Below are 10,256 nucleotides of genomic sequence, written 5' to 3' on the forward strand. Positions count from 1 at the left end.
TTACAGGTGTGAGCCACTGTGCCCGGCTGTTTGTTTTCTGAGACAGAGTCTCACTCTGTTGCCCAGGCTAAAGTGCAGTGGCATGGTGTTGGCTCACTGCAATCTCTGTCTCCTGTGTTCAAGTGATTCTTCTGCTTTAGCCTGCCAAATAGCTGGGAATACAGGCGTTCGCCACCACGCCCAGCTAATTTTTGCATTTTTAGTATAGATAGGATTTTGGCATGTTGGCCAGGCTGGTCTCAAACTCCTGGCCTCGAGTGATCCACCCAACGTAGCCTCCGAAAGTGCTGGGATTACAGGTGTGAGCCATCACATCTGGCCAAACTTGTGTTATTTATCTAATAAGGAATAAATCTGTCTTCAATATGGAATTAAAAAAATACATATTAGGCTAATAAGGAAAATTTGCCTCTTCCTTTTGGAGAAAGAATCATGAGGAATAAATTCTGGTAGTAATGTCAGCAAGGGTGAACTGGGTCACTGGCAAGCACAGCTGTGTGGCAGCTACTTCATTCTTACATGGGACGGTCAGATGGTAGCATCCATTCAGCAGTGGTGCTTGAGAAACTTGATGCTGTTTCCTCATACGTGTACGTGTTTGAACTATCATTACATCTCTGGTGGTGCCTAAAATGTACTTTGCTATTTAGATCTAGAGAAAATCCAGGGAGGCAAGATGGATTTTTCTTATTTTTTCTTTTTTCTTTGAGAGAATCTCAAAGCTGTCCCCCAGCTTTGAGTGGTTCAATGTCAGCTCACTGCAACCTCCGCCTCCCAGGTTAAGCAATTCTCCTGCCTCAGCTTCCTGAGTAGCTAGGATTACAAGTGCCCACCACCATGCCTGGTTAATTTTGTATTTTTAGTAGAGACGGGGTTTCACCATGTTGGTCAGGCTGGTCTTGAACTCCTTACCTAGTGATCTGCCCACCTGGGCCTCCAAAGTGCTGGGATTATAGGCATTAGCCACCGTGCCCCGCCAAGATGGATTTTCTTAACCAGCATAGATTGCTCTCTCCCTTGTATGTAAAGACTTCTGTTTGCAGAAAAACAAGTGATGATATAGCTTGAAAGATGACTGGATCGGCCAGGCTAGTGGCTCACGCCTGTAATCCCAGCACTTTGGGAGACTGAGGCGGGTGGATCACCTGAGGTCAGGAGTTCGAGACCAGCCTGGCCAACATGGTGAAACCATCTCCACTAAAAACCCAAAAAATTAGCTAGGTGTGGTGCTGCATGCCCGTAATCCCAGCTACTCAGGAGGCTGAGGCCAGAGAATTACCTGAACCTGAGAGGCAGAGGTTGCTGTGAGCCAAGATCGCGCCATTGCACTCCAGACTGGACAAGAGCGAAACTCTGTCTTAAAAAAAAAAAAAAGAAAAAAGAAAAAAAGAAAAGATTTATTGCTTATTTGGTATCACTAAGGGAGTTGTGGTCCTCTGAAGAACTGAGATGTTTTGTTTGTGTTTTCAAAACCTGGTTTGATTCCTGTTCAGTTTCCCTTTTTGGCTTTCCTGTAGAACCCAGTGCCTTCCTGCAGTAGGGATCAGTCAGTCCCAGACCCTGGCCATTGCTATTTTCCTTCTCCATCTCCGGATGGAATATGAGATGGCTTTTATCTTTGTATTTTTCGTATTTGATTTTATTTTCTGCCAATAGTATGCATTGTTGATATAAACAGAAAACACGTGAAAGCTACTTTATTGTGAAAACAGAACGGAAGTTCATTGCTTCTGTTCAGTTCCTTCAGGTCTTGATAGAAGGTGGACTAACGCAGTTTAAATATTAACCCAAGTAAAGCTTATTCTGGCTCCTTCTCCAGGATATATTTTCTTATCTCGGTGATGAGCACTAATTAACCACCCGAACTGCTAAGTCATAAATCGCGGATACGTCTTTAATACCCTCCGCCACCATTCAAACACTAATTCAGTCAGTTGTCACTTTAACTATCTTTCAAACACGTCCCTTTCTTTCTTTCTCATTTGCTACTGTCTTAGTTTAGGCCTTTATTGTCTCTCACCTGTATTACCACATCACCCTTCTGCTTGATCTCCCCACCTCCACTTGCCTCCTAAATCATAACTCCCATCCACTTAACATCCCTCGCTGGCTCCCCTCTGTCTGTAAGAATACGCATCAGTCTGGGCAATATAGTGAGACCCTGTCTCTCCAAAAAAAAAAAAATTATCCAGGCATGGTGGTGGGTGCTTGTCATCCCAGCTACCCAAGAGGCTGAGGTGGGAGGATTGCTTGAGCCTGGGAGGCAGAGGTTGCAGTGAGTCAAGATTTGCACTCTTGCCTGGGTGACAGAGGGAGACACTCTCCATACCCCTCCCCCATCAAAAAAAAAAAAAAAAGTATGGCTCAGAATGTCTTACTATGGTCTGCAAACTTTTAAAGTCCTGCCTCCAGCTTTACCTCTGGTCCCTTTAACAATATTCATGTCTCCTGGATGGTTCTGACTCCTTATTGCCTGTGGCCCTTTGATCTTGTGTTTTTTTTCTTTTCTTTCCTTTGTTTGGAATGTTCCTCCTCTCTACCCTGATGACAAAACTCCTCCTGCTTGTTCAGAAAACTGGGTGTTGTTAGTCTTCCTCCAGTCTCCCTTCCTGCTCCTCCAATTGCCACCTGTGATAATCATTAACCTGCTCCCACTGTATTCAGAAGGTAATAACATAAACAAGAGTAATAGCTGTTAGCCAGGCCTGGTGGCTCACAACTTCAACATAGCTACTCACGAGGCTATGGCAGGAGGATAATTTTTGTCCAGAAGTTTGAGGCTGCAGTGGGCTAGAATCATGCCATTGCACTTCAGCCTGTGTGACACAGCAAGAAATCTGTCTCCAAAAATAAGAATAAAAATAAAATAATAGTAACTATTAATATTGGTTGAGCACTTCTATATACCAGTGTCTATATTTGAAGCTTTGAAGACATTAACCCATTTAATCCTCACAATGACCCTGCTAGGTAGACACTTTTTTTTTTCAGAGACAGAGTCTCGCTTTGTCGCCCAGGCTGGAGTGCAGTGGCACCATCTCTGCTCACTGCAACCTCCGCCTCCCAGGTTCAAGCGATTCTCCTGCCTCAGCCTCCCAAGTAGCTGGGATTACAGGCGCCAGCCACCATACCCAGCTAATTTTTTGTATTTTTAGTAGAGACACAGTTTCACCATGTTGGCCAGGCTGGTCTCAAACTCTTGACCTCAGGTGATCTGCCCGCCTTGGCCTCCCAAAGTGCTGGGATTACAGGCGTGAACCACCACGCCTGGCCTTTAACATCCTTTCATTGTAACACTTATCTCATTGTTTTGAAATAGCTTATACTTATTTGTGTCTCTAATAGGCAGTCTAATTCATCTTTATAGCACTAATAGCACTAGCAACCATACAAGTTCTGTACACCTGTTTTTTTTTTTCTTTTAATAAGATGAAGTCAACACTTGCATTTAACCAAACCTTGATTTCCAAGGATTGAGTAATGTGAGATTTCCAGTGCAGCGGTGGGGGAGGCTTGGAGTCTGAGCAGAGGCTTTGGAGTCCCTCCAATCACACATCATCTTTGCCCTTGCACTAAATAGTATCACTATCCTCCCAATTGCTTAAGGAAACAACATGGGAGTCACCTTGTTTACTACCTTTCTTCACACCTGCACCTCAGGAAAATATCCTGAAATCTTTTCATTTCCATTTCCATGGCAACCAACCTAGTCTGGGTACCACCATCTACCCTGTGAACTCGCCCAATAACTTTGTATTGTTCTTTAGCTGCTTTTTCTTCCATTTCTGCTCCCTTCCAAGTCATTCTTTATAAAATAGGTTGATTTATAATCTTGAATTGTAATAAAAGAAAAAAATATTGCTTATAGCCATTACTGAAAGAAAAAGAAAAAAATATATGTTGTTTTAAAAAAAACAAACCATTGCCTAGGCACAGTGGCTCATGCCTGTAATCCCAGCACTTTGGGAGGCTGAGGCAGGAGGATCACTTAAGCCCAGGAGTTCAAGACCAGCCTGGGCAACACAGTGAAACCCCATCTCTTTTTTTTTTTTTTTTTTTTTTTGAGGCAGAGTCTCGCTCTGTTGCCTAGGCTGGGGTGCAATGGCAAGATCTCTGCTCACTGCAACCTCCACCTCCCAGGTTCAAGCAATTCTTCTACCTCAGCCTCCTGAGTAGCTGGGATTACAGGGAGGTGCCATCATACCTGGCTTAATTTTTTTGTATTTTTAGTAGAGATGGGTTTTTACCATATTGGCCAGGCTGGTCTTGAACCCCTGAGCTTGTGATCCACCTGCCTTAGCCTCCCAAAGTGCTGGGATTACAGGTGTGAGTCACAGTACCCAGCCAAGAAACCCCATCAAAAATACAAAAATTAGTGGAGTGTGGTGGCGCTTGCCTGTAGTCCCAGCTACTGGAGTGGCTGAGGTGGGAGGATGGCTTAGCGAGCCTGGGGAGGTAGAGGCTGCAGTGAGCCCTGATTGTGCCACTGCAATCCAGCCTGGGTGACACAGTGAGACCGCATCTCAAAACAACAACAACAAAAACCCAAATCCTTCATTATCTTGCCTTTGTACTTAACAAAAAAATCCAAACAACGTAATTAGGTTCCTGCTTAATGCTCCAAACTCAACTTCAAACCCCTACTTAACGTTCTCAAGCCTCAAACAGCCATGCTTCAGCATCAGCCACAGTTCAGCATCCGGGCCTTCACACCCATTATCCTCTGTCTAGAATGTTCTTCCCCCCCCACTGGTTGGCCTGGCCGGCTCCTTCTCGTCTTTTAGGTCTTAGCTCCTAAATCACCTCCTCAGAAAGTCCTTCCCCAACCATTCTGTTTTGTTTTCTGCTCAACACTTATCACTGCCTGCGATTGTCTCATCTGTTTGTTTTATTATTTATGTTCCCCATTAGAAACATAAGCTTTTGTTTGTTTGTTTGAGACAGAGTCCCACTCTGTCGATCAGGCTATAGTGCAGTGGCTGATTTTTTGGCTCACTGCATCCTCCGGCCCTCACCCCCGGGGCCCCCATCACAAGCAATCTTCCTGCCTCAGCCTCCCGAGTAGCTGGGACCACAGGTACACGCCACAATTCCGAGCAATTTTTTTTTTTTTTTTAATTCTGGGTTGGGTGCAGTGGCTCATGCCTGTAATCCCAGCACTTTGGGAGACCGATGTGGGCAGATCCCCTGAGTTCGGGAGTTTGAGACCAGCCTGACCAACATGCGGAAACCCTGTCTCTACTGAAAATACAAAATGAGCCAGGCGTGGTGCTGCATGCCTGTAATCCCAGTTACTCAGGAGGCTGAGGCAGGAGAATGGCTTGAACCCGGGAGGTGGAGGTCGCAGTGAGCCGAAATCGCACCATTGCATTCCAGCCTGGGTGACAAAGGGAAACTCTATCTCAAAAAAANAAAAAAAAAAAAAAAAAAAAAGAATTCTGTAGATAGGGGATCTTACTACTCTGCTCAGGCTGGTCTTGGACTCCTGGCCTCAAAGTGATCTTCCTGCCTCGGCCTCCCAAAGTGCTGGGATTATAGGCATGAGGCACTGTTTGTTTCCTTTTCATTTTTATTTTTTGAGATGGAGTTTCACTCTTGTTGCCCAGGCTGGAGTACAATGGCGCAATATTGGCTCACTGGAACCTCTGCCTCCCAGGTTCAAGCCATTCTCCTGCCTCAGCCTCCCCAGCAGCTGCGATTACAGGCACATGCCACCATGCCCGGCTAATTTTGTATTTTTAGTGGAGATGGGGTTTCTCTATGTTAGTCAGGCTGGTCTCGAACTCCTGACCTCAGGTGATCCACCTGCCTCGGCCTCCCAAAGTGCTGGGATTACAGTGTGAGCCACCATGCCTGGACTGTTTGTTTCCTTTCATACATAATCCTACAGAACATAAGCCTTTCAGTGCAGGGGCTTCTTCTGTTTTATTTACCACTGTATTCCTAACACCAAGAACAGTATCAAATTTTTTTTTTTTGAGATGGAATCTCGCTCTGTAGCCCAGGCTGGAGTGCAGTGGCACGATCTCGGCTCACTGCAACCTCTGCCTCCCTGGTCCCAGTTCAAGCAATTCTCTTACCTCAGCCTCCCAAGTAGCTGGGATTACAGTCATGAGCCACCATGCCCAACTCATTTTTGTATTTTTTAGTAGAGATGGGATTTCACCATGTTGGCCAGTCTGGTCTTGAACTCCTGACCTCGTGATCCGCCCGTCTCGGCCTCCCAAAGTGCTGGGATTACAGGTGTGAGCCACCACACCAGACCTATCAACATTTTTTGAATGTATGAGTCCAACAGTGAAATGGCGAGTCATCTTGGTGTATATAGAAGGTGGCCAACAGAGTTCCAACAGAAATGAGTCCCTATGCTCTATAACTAGTGGGAGGGGTGAGGGGAAGCAGCTGGGATCTATCAGACCCTGTCACCAACTAGTAGGCACACGTGGCAATCACAGTTGGAGAAGAGGCCAAACAGAGGAGGTCTACCAATGACAGCCAGTACTAAACTCAACTGGACGCTGAGGCCAGTTCTGCTTTGGAGTGAACAGTGCAGCCTGCTGGGTGGTCAAGGGAACGTGTACAAACCCACTTTGTTTAAAGGACCACAGAGAGCAGTCAGTTAAACTTTATCCATTTGTTCAGGGATTCCTGTCCTGGAGAAGAGTGGGGAAGAAGTGGTTAGCCAGTCCAGGCTAGCTGATATTTGCAGGCTGTGAGTTCGACTCTTCAATCTCTGCTTCTCTCATCATTGCCTTTTCACCTACCGTTACCCTAAATTCACCTACAGCTCTGCCTTCACAAATTCCAAGCGATTAACTGTTGTATTTAATCTCTGTCCCAAATCTCTCTGCATTATTCTTCCTTTGATTATGAAGTCAGAGGCCGTTTATTTTATTTATTTATTTATTTGAGGAGTTTTGCTCTTGTTGCCCAGGCTGGAGTGCAATGGCACAATTTTGGCTCACTGCAACCTCTGGTTTCTGGGTTCAAGCAATCCCCCTGCCTCAGCCTGCTGAATAGCTGGGATTACAGGCGTACGCCACCAGGCCCGGCTAATTTTTTATATTTAGTAGAGGTGGGGTTTCACCATGTTGGTCAGGCTGATCTTGAACTCCTGACCTCAGGTGTCCACCTGCCTGTCAAAGTGCTGGGATTACAGGCGTGAGCCACGGTGCCCAGCCTCAAGGGTCCAGCCTCAATGGCTCTTAGTTGTCACATTATTTGGTGTGTTTTATTATTTGGTGCAGGTTTTCTGTCTCCTTATCTAGTTTGAACATTGCTGAAGGACACTGGTTTTCAAAGCATTAGGCATCTCCGGATAAAGGCACGAATCTTGGTGTGCAGATAAGCCAGAGATTCTTGCTTTTGGCTAGTAGTTCTACGATGTTCCTGGATGGTCAGTTCAAACTGCAATGATACACAGCTCCAAAAGCGGCTTCTGCCAGTCGGCCTAGGAGCCAAACGCCCCGGAGCTCCACGCTGCCACGCAGGGTGCGGTTTCAGACTTGTAGGGAGTTGTCGTAGTCCCGTTTCGGCTGCACTTTCTACCGCTAGGGTAGAAGTGTCAAGTAAGATGTTGTCGCCCGTGTCATGTTGTGCTGGTGAGAAGCTTCCCTGGCAGGCCGCCAGGGCCAGCTGAGAGCACTGTCGCCGGAGACCCGCGCGCCCGGGAAGGGGCGGGGAGGTGGGCGGAGCCTGGCAACCTCGGGACCACCAATAGGATGCTCAGCCGGCGCTGGCCTGCGCGTGACGCAGCGGAGCTGGGAGGCTGGGGGCGTAGGGGCCGGGCTGTCCAGCGCTTTATCTTTCTCTGCCGCCCGGTCGGCGACGTTGCGGGCCCTGGGCGCCGGAGAGCTTCCCGGAGCCGACCTTCCTGCTGGCTGCTCTGTGATCGCTTCCTGGCTCTGCCTTCTTGGCCGAAGTCCCCGCTGCTGGGCGCGGGCCTGAGGTAACAGTGGTGCTCCTGTGCCGCTCCTTGCTTCCCGCCTAGGTCCCACCGGCCTCAGCCCGCGGGGAAGGGAGAAGCGGTGGCGGCGGCAGCTCTGGCCCGGCCTTGTCCTGCGGGGAGGGTGAGACTCGGCGAGTGCCAGAGAGTTGGGGAGGAGAGGGCGGGAAAGTTACCATCAGGCGCCCGGGTCACGGGCAGCCTTTTAAACCCTGCACGCTGGTTTGGTGTTCCCCAAATCGCGTGGCATCTCTCAAGTCGGTAGTAAAGAAAGTTAGGAATTAGAAGACGTTTTATTCTTTAAAAAACGAAACCAAAAATGCACTCAGGAAGTCAGCTTTTCAATGATTTAGGGAAAATGTGTGAAGGGAAAGATGGCATTAGTAAGACATGAAAATCTGCATGAGCACCAGAACCTTTAATCAAGCTAATGTTTTATTTTAAAATATTAGGATGTATGTAAGTTTCTGTTTTCCCTAAGTCCTAATGGCCATGTAGTTTAAATAATATGTATATTGTAAGGTTATTTGTAAGTGAGAAACAACTATTTAAACTTTATTCTCTGTATTTATGTATAGGTTAAATTCGTTGGTCACTTTTTTTTTTGAGATGGAGTCTAGCTCTGTTACCAGGCTGGAGTGCAATGGTGCCATCTTGGCTCACTGCAACCTCCGCCTCCTGGGTTCAAGCGATTCTCCTGCCTCAGCCTCCTGAATAACTGGTATTACAGGCATGTGCCACCACGCCCAGCTAATTTTTGTATTTTTGGTAGAGACAAGGTTTCATCGTTTTGGACCGGGATGGTCTCGAACTCCTGACCTCAAGTGATCCACCCGCCTCAGCCTCCCAAAGTGCTGGTATTACAGGTGTGAGCCACCGCGCCCGGCCCGTTAGTCACTTTTTAATATTTAAGTGGCGGCCACCTGTTTATTTATTTTTTTCCCAGAAAACTTCGTTTCCTCTTCCTTGAAGTAGAATTCAATTTGAAACCTTTTTTTTTTTTTTTTGGCTTTTATTTTTTTAAGTAATTTTTGGCTTTTTAAAAGTTGGACAGTGTCGGTTGTCTGGGTGTGAGAATAGGTTTTGGAAGGAGCTCTGTGGCATTGATTTATCGTTTAGAAATGCACGTGTTTTAGTGAATCACATGCTTAGAACCCATCTGAGGCTTCACACTCTTTTATGACAAAGATCGGAGTACTGAGTGAGCCCACTCATTCTGTCTCTGGTTTATTTGGCCCACTTTCCTTCTTCCTCTCCAGGTTCATGCCACACTGACTTTATTTTTGTCACTGGAAGGCTTCATTCTCTTTCCTATCTCCTGGCCTTTAGGAGTTTCCTCCACTTCTAATGCTGTATTCTCTCCCTCCCTCCAACTCTTACACCTGCCGCAGTTATCAGCCCACATATCACTTCCTCTGGAAACCACCCCATCCCCATTAAGCCCTCCTTGAACTCTGGTTTTTTTTTGTTTGTTTTGACACGGAGTCTCCGTCTGTCACCCAGGCTGGAGTGCAGTGGCTCAGATCCCGGCTCAATGCAACCTCCCCCTCCCAGGTTCAAGCGATTCTCCTGCCTCAGCCTCCTGAGTAGCTGGGATTACAGGCATGCGCCACCACGCCCGGCTAATTTTTGTATTTTTAGAAGAGGTGGGGTTTCACCGTGTTGCTCAGGCTGCTCTCCAACTCCTGACCTCGTGATCCGCCTGCCTTAGCCTCCCAAAGTGCTGGGATTACAGGCGTGAGCCGCCCCGCCCAGCAAAAGGATGGCTGCTGCTTTTGGCTTTTATCTGTGCTTCTTTTATCATTTTCTTTCTTTTTTTTGAGACAGGGTTTCACAGTGTTGGCCAGGATGGTCTCAGTCTCTTGACTTTGTGATCCCTCTGCCTTGGCCTCCCAAAGTGTTGAGATTACAGGCGTGAGCCACCACACCTGGCTCAATCTGCACCCTTAGACTCTTTATGCTCCTTAGCAGAAGTTAATCATTAATTGTAATGAAGTAGGTGCATTAATTGTTTCCTTTGCTAGTGCATTTCATGAAGGCTAGGCCAGCCTATATTATTTCTTAATTCTCAGGGTCTGGCCCAGCCTTTGGCCCAATGAAAGAATGAGTAAGTTGGTGGACAGAGGAAAGAACTTTTGAATGAGAAATACAGTGATCCCCACTTAGCTGCTTTCTGTAGTTTCAGCTACCTGAGGCCCGAAACAGTACAATAAGACATTTCAACAGAGACCATGTTCAAGTAAATTTTAATCTATCGTTGTTAGTCTCTTACTGTGCATAACTTTTTTGAAACTTTTTTTTTTTTTTTTTT

General features: G+C 46.7%; 1 protein-coding gene across 1 annotated transcript in view; it reads left to right on the top strand.

Moving 5' to 3' along the window:
* The first annotated feature begins 7,715 nt into the window (after window positions 1-7,715).
* The window catches only part of SOAT1 (sterol O-acyltransferase 1), a 73,260-nt gene continuing 70,719 nt past the window's right edge, over window positions 7,716-10,256 (top strand). The window contains exon 1 of the mRNA XM_037737046.1: window positions 7,716-7,948. The gene's annotated coding sequence lies outside the window, so the exon portion shown is untranslated. The remainder of the gene's footprint in view (window positions 7,949-10,256) is intronic.

The sequence above is a fragment of the Cebus imitator genome, unplaced genomic scaffold (genome assembly GCF_001604975.1).
Source record: "Cebus imitator isolate Cc_AM_T3 unplaced genomic scaffold, Cebus_imitator-1.0 Scaffold33, whole genome shotgun sequence".
NCBI classification, from domain to species: domain Eukaryota; kingdom Metazoa; phylum Chordata; class Mammalia; order Primates; family Cebidae; genus Cebus; species Cebus imitator.